The sequence below is a fragment of the Hippopotamus amphibius genome, chromosome 3, assembly GCF_030028045.1.
Source record: "Hippopotamus amphibius kiboko isolate mHipAmp2 chromosome 3, mHipAmp2.hap2, whole genome shotgun sequence".
In the NCBI taxonomy this organism is placed as follows: Eukaryota; Metazoa; Chordata; class Mammalia; order Artiodactyla; family Hippopotamidae; genus Hippopotamus; species Hippopotamus amphibius.
Window position 1 is genome coordinate 70,915,409 of NC_080188.1, and position 7,251 is coordinate 70,922,659.

Here is a 7,251-nt window from a genome sequence, read left to right on the forward strand (position 1 = left end):
CATTATGGTACAAGTTTCTTTTGGGATTATGGTTTTCTTTGGGTATATGCCCAGGAGTGGGATTACTGGATCATATGGTAGTTCTATTTGTAGTTTTTTAAGGAACCTCCAAATTGTTTTCCATAGTGGCTGTACCAACTTACAGTCCCACCAACAGTGCAGGAGAGTTCCCTTTTCTCCACACCCTCTCCAACATTTGTTGTTTCCAGACTTTGTGATGATGGCCATTCTGATTGGTGTGAGGTGATACCTCATTGTGGCTTTGACTTGCATTTCTCTGATGATGAGTGATGTTGAGCATCTTTTCATGTGTTTGTTGGCCATCTGTATGTCTTCTTTGGAGAAATGTCTATTTAGGTCTTCTGCCCATTTGTGGATTGGGTTATTTGCTTTTTTGGTATGAAGCTGCATGAGCTGCTTGTATATTTTGGAGGTTAATCCTTTGTCCGTTGTTTCATAGGCAATTATTTTTTCCCATTCTGAGGGTTGCCTTTTAGTCTTGTTTATGGTTTCTTTTGCTGTGCAAAAGCTTTTAAGTTTCATGAGGTCCCATTCGTTTATTCTTGATTTTATTTCCATGATTCTAGGAGGTGGGTCAAAAAGGATGTTGCTTTGATGTATGTCAAAGAGTGTTCTGCCTATGTTTTCCTCTAGGAGTTTGATAGTGTCTGGCCTTATATGTAGGTCTTTAATCCATTTGGAGTTTATTTTTGTGTATGGTGTTAGGGAGTGTTCTAATTTCATTCTTTTACATGTTGCTGTCCAATTTTCCCAGCACCACTTATTGAAGAGGCTGTCTTTTTTCCATTGTATACTCGTGCCTCCTTTGTCAAAGATAAGGTGCCCATATGTGTTTGGGCTTACTTCTGAGTTCTCTATTCTGTTCCATTGATCTTCCTTTCTATTTTTGTGCCAGTACCATACTGTCTTGATCACTATGGCCTTGTAGTATAGTTTGAAGTCAGGAAGCCTGATTCCACCAACTCCATTTTTCCTTCTCAAGATTGCTTTGGCTATTCGGGGTCTTTTGCGTTTCCATACAAATCGTAAGATTTCTTGCTCTAGTTCTGTGAAAAATGCCATTGGCAATCTGATCGGGATTGCATTAAATCTGTAAATTGCTTTGGGTAGTACAGTCATTTTCACGATGTTGATTCTTCCAATCCAGGAACATGGTATATCCCTCCATCTGTTTATGTCATCTTTGATTTCTTTCATCAGTGTCTTAAAGTTTTCTGCATACAGATCTTTTGCCTCCTTAGGCAGGTTTATTCCTAGGTATTTTATTCTTTTGGTTGCAATGGTGAATGGGAGAGTTTCCTTAATTTCTCTTTCTGCTCTTCCGTTGTTAGTGTATAGGAATGCAAGAGATTTCTGTGCATTAATTTTGTATCCTGCTACTTTACTAAACTCATCAATGAGTGCTAGCAGTTTTCTGGTAGAGTCTTTAGGGTTTTCTATATATAGTATCATGTCATCTGCAAAGAGTGATAATTTTACTTCTTCTTTTCCAATTTGGATTCCTTTAATTTCTTTTTCTTCTCTGATTGCTGTGGCTAACACTTCCAAAACTATGTTGAATAACAGTGGTGAGAGTGGACACCCTTGTCTTGTTCCTGTTCTTAGAGGGAATTCTTCCAGTTTTTCTCCATTGAGAACAATGTTGGCTTTTGGTTTGTCATATATGGCTTTTATGATGTTGAGGTAATTTCCTTCTATGCCCATTTTCTGGAGAGCTTTTATCATAAATGGATGTTGAACTTTGTCAAAAGCTTTTTCTGCATCTATTGAAATGATCATATGGTTTTTATCCTTCAGTTTGTTGATATGATGTATCACGTTGATTGATTTGCGTATATTGAAGAATCCTTGCATCCCAGGGATAAACCCCACTTGATCGTGGTGTATGATTTTTTTAATGTGCTGTTGCAGTCTGTTAGCTAGTATTTTGTTGAGGATTTTTGCATCTATATTCATCAGTGATATTGGTCTGTAGTTTTCTTTTTTTGTGACATCTTTGCCTGGTTTTGGTATCAGGGTGATGGTAGCCTCATAGAATGAGTTTGGGAGTGCTCCGCCTTCTGCAATATTTTGGAAGAGTTTGAGAAGGATAGGTGTTAACTCTTCTCGAAATGTTTGATAGAATTCGCCTGTGAATCCATCTGGTCCTGGGCTTTTGTGTGTTGGGAGATTTTTAATCACTGCCTCAATTTCTGTACTTGTGATTGGTCTGTTCATGGTTTCTATTTCTTCCTGGTTCAGTCTTGGAAGATTGTATTTTTCTAAGAATGTATCCATTTCTTCCAGGTTATCCAATTGATTGGCATATAGTTGCTTGTAGTAGTCTCTCATGATCTTTTGTATTTCTGAGGTGTCCGTTGTGACTTCTCCTTTTTCATTTCTAATTCTGTTGATTTGCATCTTCTCCCTTTTTTTCTTGATGAGTCTGGCTAATGGTTTATCAATTTTGTTAATCTTCTCAAAGAACCAGCTTTTAGTTTTATTTATTTTTCTTATGGTTTCTTTCCTTTCTTTTTCATTTATTTCTGCTCTGATCTTTATGATTTCTTTCCTTCTGCTCACTTTGGGGTTTCTTTGTTCTTCTTTCTCTAGTTGTTTGAGGTGTAAGGTTAGGTTGTTTATTCGATCATTTTCTTGTTTCTTAAGGTAGGACTGTATTGCTATAAACTTCCCTCTTAGAACTGCTTTTGCTGCGTCCCATAGGTTTTGGGTTGTTGTGTTTTCGTTGTCATTTGTTTCTAGATACTTTTTGATTTCCTCTTTGATTTCTGTAGTGATTCCTTGGTTGTTTAATAGTGAATTGTTTAGCCTCCATGTGTTTGTATTTTTTGCAGTTTTTTTCCTGTAATTGATATCTAGTCTCATGGCGTTGTGGTCTGAGAAGATGCTTGATATGATTTCAATTTTCTTGAATTTGCTGAGGTTTGATTTGTGACCCAAGATGTGATCTATCCTGGAAAATGTTCCGTGTGCACTTGAGAAGAAAGTGTAGTCTGTCGTTTTTGGATGGAATGTCCTATAAATATCAATTAAGTCTAGATGGTCTAATGTGTCATTTAAAGCTTGTGTGTCTTTATTTATTTTCTGTTTGGATGATCTGTCCATTGATGTAAGTGGGGTGTTCAAGTCTCCCACTATAATTGTGTTACTGTCGATGTCCCCTTTTATAGCTGTTAGCATTTGCCTTATGTATTGAGGTGCTCCTATATTGGGGGCATAGATATTTACCATTGTGATATGTTCTTCTTGGATGGATCCCTTGATCATTATGTAGTGCCCTTCCTTGTCTCTTTTAATAGTCTTTACTTTCAAGTCTAATTTGTCTGATATGAGTATTGCTACTCCAGCTTTCTTTTGACTTCCATTTGCATGGAATATCTTTTTCCATCCCTTCACTTTCAGTCTATATGTGTCCCTTGGTCTGAAGTGGGTTTCTTGTAGGCAGCATATAGAGGGGTCTTGTTTTTGTATCCATTCAGCCAGTCTGTGTCTTTTGGTTGGAGCATTTAATCCATTTACATTTAAAGTGATTATTGACATGTGTGTTCCAATGACCATTTTCTTAATTGTTTTGGGTTTGTATTTGTAGGTGTTTTCCTTTTCTTGTGTTTCCTACTTAGAGAAGTTCCTTTAGCACTTGTTGTAAGGCTGGTTTGGTGGTGCTGAATTCTCTTAACTTTTGCTTGTCTGGAAAGCTTTTGATTTCTCCCTCAAATCTGAATGAGATTCTTGCTGGGTAAAGTATTCTTGGCTGTAGGTTTCTCTCTTTCAGGACTTTCAGTATATCTTGCCATTCCCTTCTGGCCTGCAGAGTTTCTGTAGAAAGGTCAGCTGTTATCCTGATGGGTTTTCCCTTATATGTTGTTTGTTGCTTTTCTCTTGCTGCTTTTAATATTTTTTCTTTGTGTTGAATTGTCGTTAGTTTGATTAATATGTGTCTTGGTGTATTTCTCCTTGGGTTTATTCTGTATGGGACTCTCTGTGCTTCTTGGACTTGGTTCATTATTTCCTTTCCCATGTTGGGGAAGTTTTCCACTAGAACCTCTTCAAATATTTTCACAGACCCTTTCTTGTTTTCTTCTTCTTCTGGGATGCCTATAATTCGAATGTTGGTACGTTTAAGGTTATCACTGAGGTCTCTGAGGCTGTCTTCTAGTCTTTTTATTTTTTTATCTTTTTCCTGCTCTGTGGCGTTTATTTCTCCCATTCTATCTTCCAACTCACTTATTCGTTCTTCTGCCTCAGTCATTCTGCTGGTTAGAGCATCTAGAGTATTTTTAATTTCAGTTATTTTGTTATCCATTGCTGTTTGTTTTTCTGAGTTCTTATGAACTGTTTCTTGTACTTTCTCTAATTTGTTATCGAGATTTTGTATCATTTTTACTATCATTACTCTAAATTCTTTTTCAGGCATTTTTCCTATTTCCTCCTCATTTATTTGGTCTTGTGGGTTTTTTTCCTGCTCCTTTGCCTGCATGGTGTTTCTTTGTTTCCTCATGGTTGTCCAAGCTTTTGGGGTTGCTTGTCCTGGTGATAGAGGTGTTTATAGAAGACTGTCCAAGCCTCAGACTAATGTCCAAGTATTGGATTAGACGAATATTCAGTCTAGGAAACACATACATGTATAAGACACACAATTATTGAATCCGTTAGGACATAAGGCTCTAGAAAGACCTGACAGAACCCCAGTGTGCTATCAGATATTCAGAGAGAAACCCAGCAGAAATTGACAACTGAAACAGAACAAATCAGAGACAAAAGCAAAAGCAAACAAACAACAAATAACACCCTACACATACAAACATCAATCCAGGGAGATTTTGTAAGCTAGGATCAAATATAGAAATGAGCTGGAGTACCACCAGAGAGAATGGAGATTCTCAGAATGTAATTAGACAACTGTACTAAGAACTAAGATAAAGACAAAAGCCTAATATTAATACCAAGGCAGTGCATCATCTGGAGAATAGAGCAAGGAGTCTGAGCAGACCGATAGTGTTGCTTATAAGTATGTTAAGATAAAATACACTTAAAATGGCTGGAAGAAAGGGGAACAGAAGAGCGTAATGTGGTTGGAAATATGCAAAGAAAAAGAAAGGAATAGAAGTGTATAAAAGAAAGGGATGAAAGGAAAGTATGAAAGATATTTTGTCCGTACTACCAAAAACTTAGCTAGATATAGAAGTATTTTAAAAGGCAAAAAAAAAAAAAAAAAAAAAAAAAAAAAAAAAAAAAAAGTAAAAAATATCCTTATAAAATTATGTTGTAAAACTTGTAGATCCCTTATGGCTAAGATCGTATTTAATAAATCAAAAAAAAAAAAAAAAAAAAGAGAAAGGAAAAAAAAAAAAAAAAAATCCAGAACTGATCCCCGAATGGACCAGTTCAATAGGTATTGATACTACTATTTCTGTTTCCTTAGCGTCTCAGCTGTAAGTGTCCTTTTCCTTGCCTTGGGTTTTTTTTTTTTTTTGCGTTATTCTGTGACCAGCAGAGGTTCCTTTATTGTTCGTCTGTAAGCCTCGGTGTGTGGGGAGGGAGAGGGTGCAATAGTGGCTCCTTCTCCTGGGAGGGAGTGAGCAGTGGCGCACTGTTGCTTCAGTCAGGCTTGGAGGTGCCTGTTGCAGAGGGCGCTGGTGGCTCAGGCGTACACAGAAAGTCTTAGAGTTGGGCCTCTCTCGGGGTTTTTTCTTTTTGATGCTGGTTTTTTTTTTTTTTTTTCTCTCGGCAGCCTCCCTGCTGCTGGCGTTGCAAGGAGTTTTAATCTAGCCCCGCCCGAGCGCCTGAGGGTGCTTGTTATCCCTGAGCGCCTTATGTGGCCCCGCAGGGCATCTCTCCGCTGCCTGTTGCAGAGGCGCAGAAAGAGAGAGAGAGGCTATGCGCGCGGCTCCTCCCCCGCGCCCGGGAGCCTGCAGCCTCCAGCCGCCATTATGGCCGGGCAGCTCTCAGGGATCGGCACTCCTCTCCGCGGATCTCCTCCCTCCTGTCCTCTCGGTCCGTCACCCTACCGGCAACAATGTTTCTCCCCCTGAACCAGCTCTCCGGTTCCCACGCTCCCGCTCCTGGACCCTCCGTTCAGCCGCGGATCGATGTCTCGGTCCGGGAACGCTGAGCTGCGCTGTGGACCCTCCGTATGTTTCTCACTCCCTCCCGTCTGCCACAGCTCCGCCGCTTCACCCTCTTTGAGCCCTCGTAGATGCCTCCCTACCGGCTATGTCAGGTTCTCCGCAGCCCTTTCCGGTGTCCGAGGCCGTCTGCTGGTGTTCAGCTGGTTCTCTGTGGGAATGACTGTGTCCTTCCGTGCATTCCCAATGCATCTGTGGAGAGGGATGCACTCCACGTCTCTCTACTTCGCCGCCATCTTTTTTCCTCTCTTTTTTTTTTTTTTTTTTTTTTAATAAATTTATTTATTTATTTACTTTATTGGCTGTGTTGGGTCTTTTTTGCTGTGTGCAGGCTTTCTTTTTAGTTGCGGTGAGTGGGGGCTACTCTTTGTTGTGGTGCGCAGGCTCCTCATTGCCGTGGCTTCTCTTGTTGCGGAGCACGGGCTCTAGGCGCATGGGCTTCAGTAGTTGCGGCACATGGGCTCAATAGTTGTGGCTCTAAAGCGCAGGCTCAATAGTTGTGGGGCATGGGCTTAGTTGCTCCGCGGCATGTGGGATCTTCCTGGAGCAGAGATCGAACCCATGCCCCCTGAATTGGCAGGCAGATTCTTACCCACTGCACCACCTAGGAGGCCCCCTCAAGCTTCTCTTGAAATAAAAAAAAAATTGGCTGCCCTTGACCCATATTTGTGCATGGTAGCAATCAAATGGAGTTAAATCCAAGTTCTCCCCTTTTGCCAAAGCATGCACTTCTCAATTTCCCATGACCTGTACCACTCCCTTTTACTTACACTGAAGATGTTTCTTTTACCTGTATTATTGCTTGAGTCCTATAGATATTTCACTTGGTGACCTCTGTTTAATATCACCCATTTTAGCTCATCCATCCATTTATTCATTCATTTTATTGAACAAGCATTTACTAAACAAAACTTACACACACAATATTATAAAAGGTACCTAAAAGAGAAAGGAAACTAAAAGAAAGCCTAGGAGCACAAAAAAAGGGAGGGAAATGATGGAATGCAAGGCAAAGGGGAATTTCAGGTCAAAAAAGGGTAGTTTCGTTGTTCGTAGTGTCTGTTTTGTTTTTTGGTCATGAGAATTTTTTGTTGTATTTTTGGGG